This window comes from Falco peregrinus, chromosome 6 (genome assembly GCF_023634155.1).
Source record: "Falco peregrinus isolate bFalPer1 chromosome 6, bFalPer1.pri, whole genome shotgun sequence".
Classification (NCBI taxonomy): domain Eukaryota; kingdom Metazoa; phylum Chordata; class Aves; order Falconiformes; family Falconidae; genus Falco; species Falco peregrinus.
This window is the reverse complement of record NC_073726.1, coordinates 43,157,409-43,166,045: the sequence shown is the minus strand read 5'-3', so window position 1 is coordinate 43,166,045 and position 8,637 is coordinate 43,157,409.

Sequence of the window (8,637 nt, the reverse complement as noted above, 5' to 3'; positions counted from 1 at the left end):
AGCAGGAACAGAAGTAATGCCAAAATTGTCTTGCCGAAATTGTTCATCATCTCTTTCTCAAAACAAAAGTAGAAGTCCCTCAGAAAACGCTGGATACTCAGCTATGTTTGCAGTGCAGATACCAGGATGATTACTAACAGATACAAGCAGGGAAACTGGGCCTGAGAAAAGAACTAGAATCTAAGAGAAGTAAGGAACTAGGGAGGATGAGGAGCAATGATGATAATTCAGGGCCAAGGATGATAGGGTGATGATGGGAGTCATAGATGAAATGGGGGTGGATTTGTAAAAAGGACTCTCTAGAAAGAATTTGCTTAATGAATTAAGGGAAGTTTATGTTAGTGACATCCATGTGCTGGCATGGATCACAAAAAATCAGCTCTGAAAATGCCACTCAAAGTCTTAGCTGGGCTCTCTGCCTCTGTTTTCTGTTCTGTGCTTTCTGCTGTGATGGATGAACCTGGTGTTCAGCTTCCCTGAATTTGTGCTTGCACTCAAAACCTGGCTCATTGCTCTCATTGCGTATCTGCCTGCCAACCTGTGTCATGAATTCATGCACTGTCCCATTTCACAGCCCCTTATGTATACTATCAAGTCTACATGGCAGGGAATGAGTCACGCAGCAATATGAGAGTCAGAATGGAGAGATATAATGGAGTATTTACTGACAGTGAGCATAAAAGTGAAGACCAGTTAGTCCCTACTGAACTGTGACACTTGTCTTTTGTATTGAAGTGTTCCAGCCAGGGAAAATGAGGTCTGAAGGGTGTTACAGAGGGACCAAGAATGAACGTGGCAGCTGGCCAGCAATAACGCTTTAATACTTCAGAAGAAGAAAATATATTCTTAGATGGGAAAAGAAGAAATAAGGAGTGCTAAGGAGAGATGACATAGGGAGAAAAAAATGTTTTGTTTTTTTATTTTCATCCAGTGCTGTCCAATAATGCCTCACTAATTAATGAGTGAAAATGTATCTGCAGTGCTCTAAAAATGTAACTGAGGCAAGATCAGAGATAAAGTATCTTTTGTTAAGGTATCTGATGCTATTGGGGAGGAAAAATCATAAGCTTAGACACACAAGCCTTTTTTCACACTGTAAAATCTGTCCATTTAATCTAACTATCAGTTGGTCTAATAAAAGATAAAATGCTTCTCACTACAAACTCGGCCTTGTGAATAACAAAGATAATCAAAAGTGACTGAAATATCATACCTAGGTTGTATCACTGAGAAAAAACACAATCAGATGGCATCCAATCAGCTAATTCAGCTTCTAAAATTCTTTAAAGATAAATAATTATGTATTTCATTACTCTCCATAAACAGTTAATGAACAATAAATAATATACTATAACATTTCCTAGTCTTTAATAAACTTAAAACCATGAAGAGGTTTTAATCAGATGCAAGGTTCTCTCCATTTATCATCAATTTTAAACCTTGAAATCCTTTTCTTGACTGGAATTTAGTTACTTAGCCATGGTAACTTTTGTATCTTTCGGATTCAGTTCTATTTACTATGTCCAAAAAATAGCTGAAATCCAAAAAACAGTAATCTTCGTGAACTAAGATGTTAAATAAGTAGTTAGACAATTGATTTTTTAAAAGGATCAGCATCTTATACTTCTGCAAGTGTGTTCAAGGGTCATAAGAGCAGTTACTGTGTGCCAGAAGATGAAAATTCTAACAACCCATTAGATCAAGAGATAAATCAGATGAACTTTAAAAAAAAAAAAAAAGGAATTAATCACAATTATGGAAGGGGATTATCTGATGCAACGAAGAATAGAGAGAGAAATCAATTTATACTCTTAACTTTCTGCTAATTAAAAACCCCGGTCCTAATCAGATGCATTTGTATCATTCCTTCTCTTTTGTTCTTTTAAGAAGTTAAAGCCATTAGTTAAGTTGGCAAAGCAATAAGATTTTCTGCTGACAGATTTGTGCCAATACTACCTCCTGTGCACACCAGTTAAGGGTTATTCAAAGGCAAAGACACTTTCTTTGATGTTCACGTGCCCTTTGGTACAACCTGCAGTGTCAACACTGCTATGATAGATTGCAGGGTTGGATAAGCAAAGGAAAACTGCTTTTCTACCATGTGTTGTGCATATGCTATCATCAGACTTCTTGTTGCAATGTCCCTTTTCTCTTGCTGCCAGACATCATTTTTCTTTCCTTCTCATTAATTTTTAAGACAAGGACTTAGTTTGGTAAAACTGCCTTCCACTTTTATTGTATCTGTTCTTCAAAATTCCCTACATTTGCCCCCAATGTATGAAAGGGTTAACAAAAGTTCTCAAAATCAATTTTTATTGATGACCAAATTATTATTGCCTTCCCCCCTTCCTTCCCTTTTTAGCGTTCATTGTTTTGCATTGTAGTGTGTGTTTAACTATTGAGACTATAAGCAGGAGCTTTCAATATTTGCGGTTACTCATGGCATCAGCAACATACACCATAAGGACAACAGTACACAATATTAAGTAAGCTGCATTGTAAGCAGTTTGGGAAATGGTGTGACACTTTGCAAAATTCTTAGTTTTTTCTAATTTGAATCAATCATTTCTCCATCAATAGTACAGTTTACTTTGAAATTTATATAGTGGATCCTTTGGGAACAATTTCAAGTTATTAAACAGTAAACAGTCAAAATATCTGTATCATTCCTCTTAAGAAGGTTCAACTTCTGTGTTCTAAATAAATAAATATGCATCTATAGATGTAGACTTGCACAATTTTTAGTGCTTTACTACATTAAAAAAGCAGAAAGAATACTTTCTAGGAACATAAAGAAAGTTTTCTTCTTATCTCTTTTCCTGTAATTGGGTGTCAAAAAATTTCCTTTTTGGTTTTTTTTTTGGTAAAGATTTCTAAATATGGAGCTCCAAAACATCAGGCCAAAGGGCATTCTCAACGTTGGGCTTTTGTTTCCTTGCCTCATCTAAAATTCTCTAAGGACCATACCTGGCATAAGTATTTATGTTTAAAGTGCTCCTGGAAGGAGTCAAAGTGACCTTATCTATTTATGCAAATGTGTAACATGTACAAAAACTTAAAAAATAAGGCAAGCAGGCCTGGCGTTTGTTTGTTTGTATATAACTATACTCAAGCTTAACAGTCCTTATCTCCTCCTGCTGCTGTTTGCTACAGCATCAAGTGCTTTTAAGATGAAATTCCAAATAATCTGAAAATAATCCTGTAAGGTATTTTCTATCTTTTCCTACCTTTTCCACTTCACAGTAACAGTGCAGACTCTACACAGTGAATTTAACGCTACTTGTAGTAGGTATGCTCACCCTACTCACTTTTTGAAGACCCTTAGAAGGAATGCGCTAGCTCATGAGATCTTCAGACCACAGACCGAAAACCACTGCTTTTTTTAGTTTATTTTCTCATATTCGATGTAAAAGCTTTATGCATTTTATGCATTTATTATTTCCAAATGCAAAAGCCTGCATGGCTAGAAGGGTGAAACTGCATCTAGCAAACAGCTAAAATGAAAAAAACCCCAAAAAGTTAGATGACAACTGCCAGCTGCCCTTATAAAAGGAAACAGGTTTAGGAGAGTTCTCAGGGACTCTAAGCACCATTCAGCAATGCAAGCCAGACGACATGGTAGAGGCAGTGAGCCAGGTTGAAATAGGTTGCCCCTATTTCAAAACACCAGCATAGCCTGGAATGGAAAAGATGACAGACAGTCATTCAGTATGGAGAGGTTTTGAAAAGCAGTCAGTCAAACCAGGTGAAGAGTTGATTTACTTTGTCAATTTCTAGCAAGCCCACTTGCTATTTACCTTTTTGTTTATCTGTACCCTGCTTTTGCTCCCTGGTCCTCTTAAGGTAGGGTTTAACACTGTAAATCAATGTACAGACATGTCAAGGATAGAGAAATAAAGTCCTAACGTTTGTCTCTCCACATCCTTTTCTCTAAGGGTTGCTTTATTTCCATAGTTACAAATTCAAAAATCAGATTAGAGCAGTCAAATGTGCTAGCTGCTTAAAGCATTTAGTGCTTGAATTATCAGGAAGAAGTGATAAAACATGAATAGTTTCTTTTGTCCTGACTGCTCCTTTTAAAACTGAATAGAATAGCCTCATAACAGATGAATGCCTAAGCTACGTAACATCCTTATACTTGGTCAACAGTCGTAGTCATGTTTGAAGTTCACAGAAATAATTATGGTAAGCGGTCAGCCTACCTCGCAGAGCCCTATGCTGCTCTATACTGGTTAATCTAAGGTGTCATTAGAATCGTCTTCTCAAACTATTCCACTGCATGAGGGGCAGGAGAGTCCGTGAGCAGTTGGGATATTGTGTTGCACTGAATTTTGAGTCTGAAACATCGAAGAAAACATGATTGCACTTCCACATTACTTAGCCTTCTTTCATCCATCTTTTATCTGTAACTTTAGAAATATTGTTTTTTACTTTTTTCAGGGTAAGAAAGGGTAAAATAAAATTGGATACTGTCCTAAGCTATGTCCAGACACCAGGCCCATAGTGGAATGCTGTGATCTCCCATGGCTGCCAAAACATTTGTGTGGGATTTAAAAATTTGTGTGTAAAAAATTGTTTTGATCTTCAGATGATAATTGTGTAGCAGACTTACCAGTCAAGAGGAAAGCAATGACTAGAGGGGTGACAGAAGGGCTCTACAACTTGCTCTCCTCTTTGAATTCCTTCTGTTCTTCTAAAATAGATGAGAAAGTAGACTAAATTAGACTCCCTTAATTAGTGACGATAGCCTTGTTCTAGTATTTGATGCCAATTTAGTCCATGCAAGTCAGTATTTCTGCTAGTACCAAACACGGCAATGTCAACAGTTTGCCACCACTCACTGCCTGCACTTTGGGATCTATGCCCACCACTTACAGGGTGGCATTAAAAGCATTCTGCACCTGAGGATGTATCAGCCTCACACATAGCCTCCTTGGAGTGAGGACAAATTTACGTACTCGTGGCCAACACTGCAGTCACCTGTTACCCAAATGGGAAACTCTGATGGTCTTTACAAGGAAACCAGCTTCTTTCAAGAATGCCTTGTAGGAACTTAGCCTCACACTGCAAAGCAACACAAGCCACAAAGAATTCAAAGAACTGAACACTGGACCTGCGTGTAGCTTGAAGATAACTTGAGACAACCCACACTGACCATTTTTTTAGAACCTACTTTAGTTACAAAGAATAGCTATATATACCGTGAGATGAAGCCTTAGACAAAACCTTCTTCTCAAGCTTCTTATGTCAGTTGTTACTTTAATTTGCAAGCATGGATGCTTTCACAACTTCTTGCCTTGGAAGCAGTACCCCAAGGAGTATCTCAGCTTTCATCATAGCCAAAAGGGGTAATGAATCACCTGTGCCAATAAATTAGCAGAGGCCTCTTGGCATTTTGAGATCAAATTCCCGAAGCCTGCTGTTTATTGCCAAATTGCTTGCTTTTACTTCTTGCACTTTTTCCTAGACAGTACAAATAACATTCAGAGAAGGGGTCTGAACAATTCAATTTTATTTACCACTTTATTTATCATAACATACCCTAAGCATCACCACCCTAGTCAAGATTGAATAGTGCGCACCCACAGTAGTTTTCACCAAAAATACTTTCTTGTCAGAATGTTCACAGGCAAGAAGTATTTATTCCTGGGGAATGCATTTCAATACATGTTACTGTTCTGGCCTTCAAACACATCTATTTATGCTCATCTGAAATCAACTGTATGTTATCAAACTGTGAAATAACTATAGAGTTGTTCATTTTTAAATAATTCCATTAGCATTAATTGTGGAGCATTTATTCTGGAAAAAATACCTTTGCACCGCGATTTCTACTGTTTCTTTCTTTCCAGACACTTCCCCTCAATGTTTCTGCCAAGGTTTCAGAATTTTAAATTGTTTAATAACGTCTTTGAATTGAGATCAGGAAGAGGTCAGTTTAAGGCGGTGGCCTAATGGGTTACTACACACGTACTTAAATGCAATGTATTGTCATCTTTATTTAAAGGAGTGCTTAACTGGAATTGAGCATAGTTTATCAGACAGAAAATTTGTAGCATCTCAAGATGCAAACTGTATCTTCTGCCTGCTACACTGAGACGTTTTGAGTGTAGACCAATATACTGGTTACATTTTCCTTAGAGTACCTTTAGAATGTTAATAATAAAATTATATCTATTAAAAAATTACAGCCACACACAATCTTTTGTTCACGGAGATGTTTATTTTTGTCTTCAATGTTTGTAGGGAACACTATTTCACTACAAAAGTGTCTCAGAGAAACTCCATTCAAAATCTAGGCTTAAGAATGAAGGGAAAATATACTTTCAGCTGTACCAGTCCTGAGCAAAGTTTAAAAAAAAAAAAAGAAAAAGAAAATTCCTCTAGAGATAGGAAGCAGCACCAATAAAACCAGAGGACCTCTTACTGATACCTGCTTATGCTTTCTTTACTGCTTGAGAATTGGTAAAAACTTAGGTAGGAAGAATTACTTTATTAGAATGGACCCAAGATTCACAGTCCCAATCTCTCACCAAATACCACGCATTCTTTTACAGTCAGAGTTCAGGGCCTCAGTTTTACTTTCCATTAAGTAGTCAGGACTGCTAACAGCAAGACTGTTGCCCCCATGGTGTAACATTTCCTCTTACTTAAATCGGTAAATAAATATTTATTTAATATACTTCTTTTAATAAATATTTATTTCCTATCAATATCAAGTTCCTGAAAAGTTACATAGTTCTTAGAAGTATACTACTCATAGCAGTTACAAAACTTCTGATAACATCGGGTCTCAAAATAATTCAAGTGGCTTACATTCTGTCTCTTGCTCTTTCAGTGAAAAGATTTCAAGCCATTGGCAACACTCAGTACTTCATAGTTGGTTTATCCAGGACATTCAGATTCAATCTGACAAAGTAAATACTTCTAAGAGTCTGAACAGAAAAGGCACTTACTCATTTTGGGGAAGACACCTGGCAGGTAAGATTTTTATTTTCAAAATAACAAGCCCTTTTTCTGACAATAAAACCTTTTAAAACTACTGTTGGATAAACACAAACCGTATGAATAAAACCAACTTATGTACCCCTTCCCAAGAAAGGTAAACTGTCCTTGATTGAGAAATGGAGAAGTGTGAAAGCATCCAGAAATACTCAGAAGTTTTATTCACTTCTGTGATATTCCAGAAGGCTATCACAGCTGACGAGAAGTAAAAAATCTCCTCCAAAGAACATATGTGTTACAAACTGAAAGCCTCAGAAATTTCTGAACTGTTTCTTATTAGGTACTTGTATTAGCAATAAAATACAAGATTCTAGTGTGTTGTAATCAGGAACATCACCTTGGTTACAAGCAATAACCTGTGACTCCATCCAGAGGAGTAAATCTTTTACCAAACTTCCTTCCAGTCGAATCATTGCCTCAGTGATGCTCTGTATAAGGCACTTAGTAAAGTTTAAGAGCATCTGACGGTGCTGTTGGTAGTTTTGTTTGTGAGAATGCTCTACCAACCCTTCAAGATTAAGCAGCTGAGGTGTGGAATAATCACTGAAAACAGCCATATGAACTACTGGCCACAAAACTCTTCAGGAACCACATCCATTCTAGTCTGGGTTCTTATTACCCTTGCAACATAAAGCTATCCTTTTTCTAGTAGTCCAGGAATTAGGCCCTTTAAATTTGGGTAGTGACTAGATGTCCAAGAGAAATTAATTTTGTTCCTGACTAGCTCTTTAATCAAAACTTCTACCCTTTCAATAAATGACCTGTATCCAAGAGTGAAATGTTCATGGCATTTACTATTAAATTCACAAAAACCTACATCTATCTTTAGGCCAAAAGTCACTGAACCAACAGATATCAAGAATTATAAAGCAACACACACCTAGAAGTGTGGGATGCTGCCTACTTCCAATACAGTACACAGAGAAAGGAATACTAAACACACAAAGAAGCCATTATATAGTGGCTTTTCTAGGTATTATTCTGAAAATACATTTTCTTTGTTCTTGCCCCCCACTACCTTGTCCTCTACCTTTTTGCTGGACTGAGGGGTTTTGAAGGTGTTTGAAATTTTAGAAACAGAAGCTGCCTACTTGGAATTTCTGTAGGAAAGCTGAGAAAGTGTTCAGTATCGGTGCGTGCTCCTCAGATCTCCTTCTCCAGCTGGCACCAAAAGCGTTTTCTTACACCTTTCAAAAAGCCTCTAGGTACTGCAAGTTACTTGGCAACGTTACACCTCCATCAGCTGGAAAGGATTTTGCTTATTTTTCTGTGTTTGGAAGTCTCCCAGCAATAGAATCAGATCATTTGCAGAAATGCAGATATGAAGACCAGTGATTGACATCCCAGAATGCCAGCTACCTCAGCCAGAACACTTGAATGGTACAAGACTGGTGTAAGTATGTTCACTCAGCAAAAATCTGTTCAGAAAGTCAATTATATAGAAACAAGGACAATGGTGACAAAATTATGACCTCTACCTGCACGTACCATTGTTGGTCTTACAGAAACCAAGGTATAGTTGAAGAACTGGAAATAGCAGTCAAACTCCCCACTTGCAAGAGCAGGCATAATAAGTTATTTCAAACTCACTGCATCTGCTTATACTATATGTGTAATTAAAAAGAAGAAAAA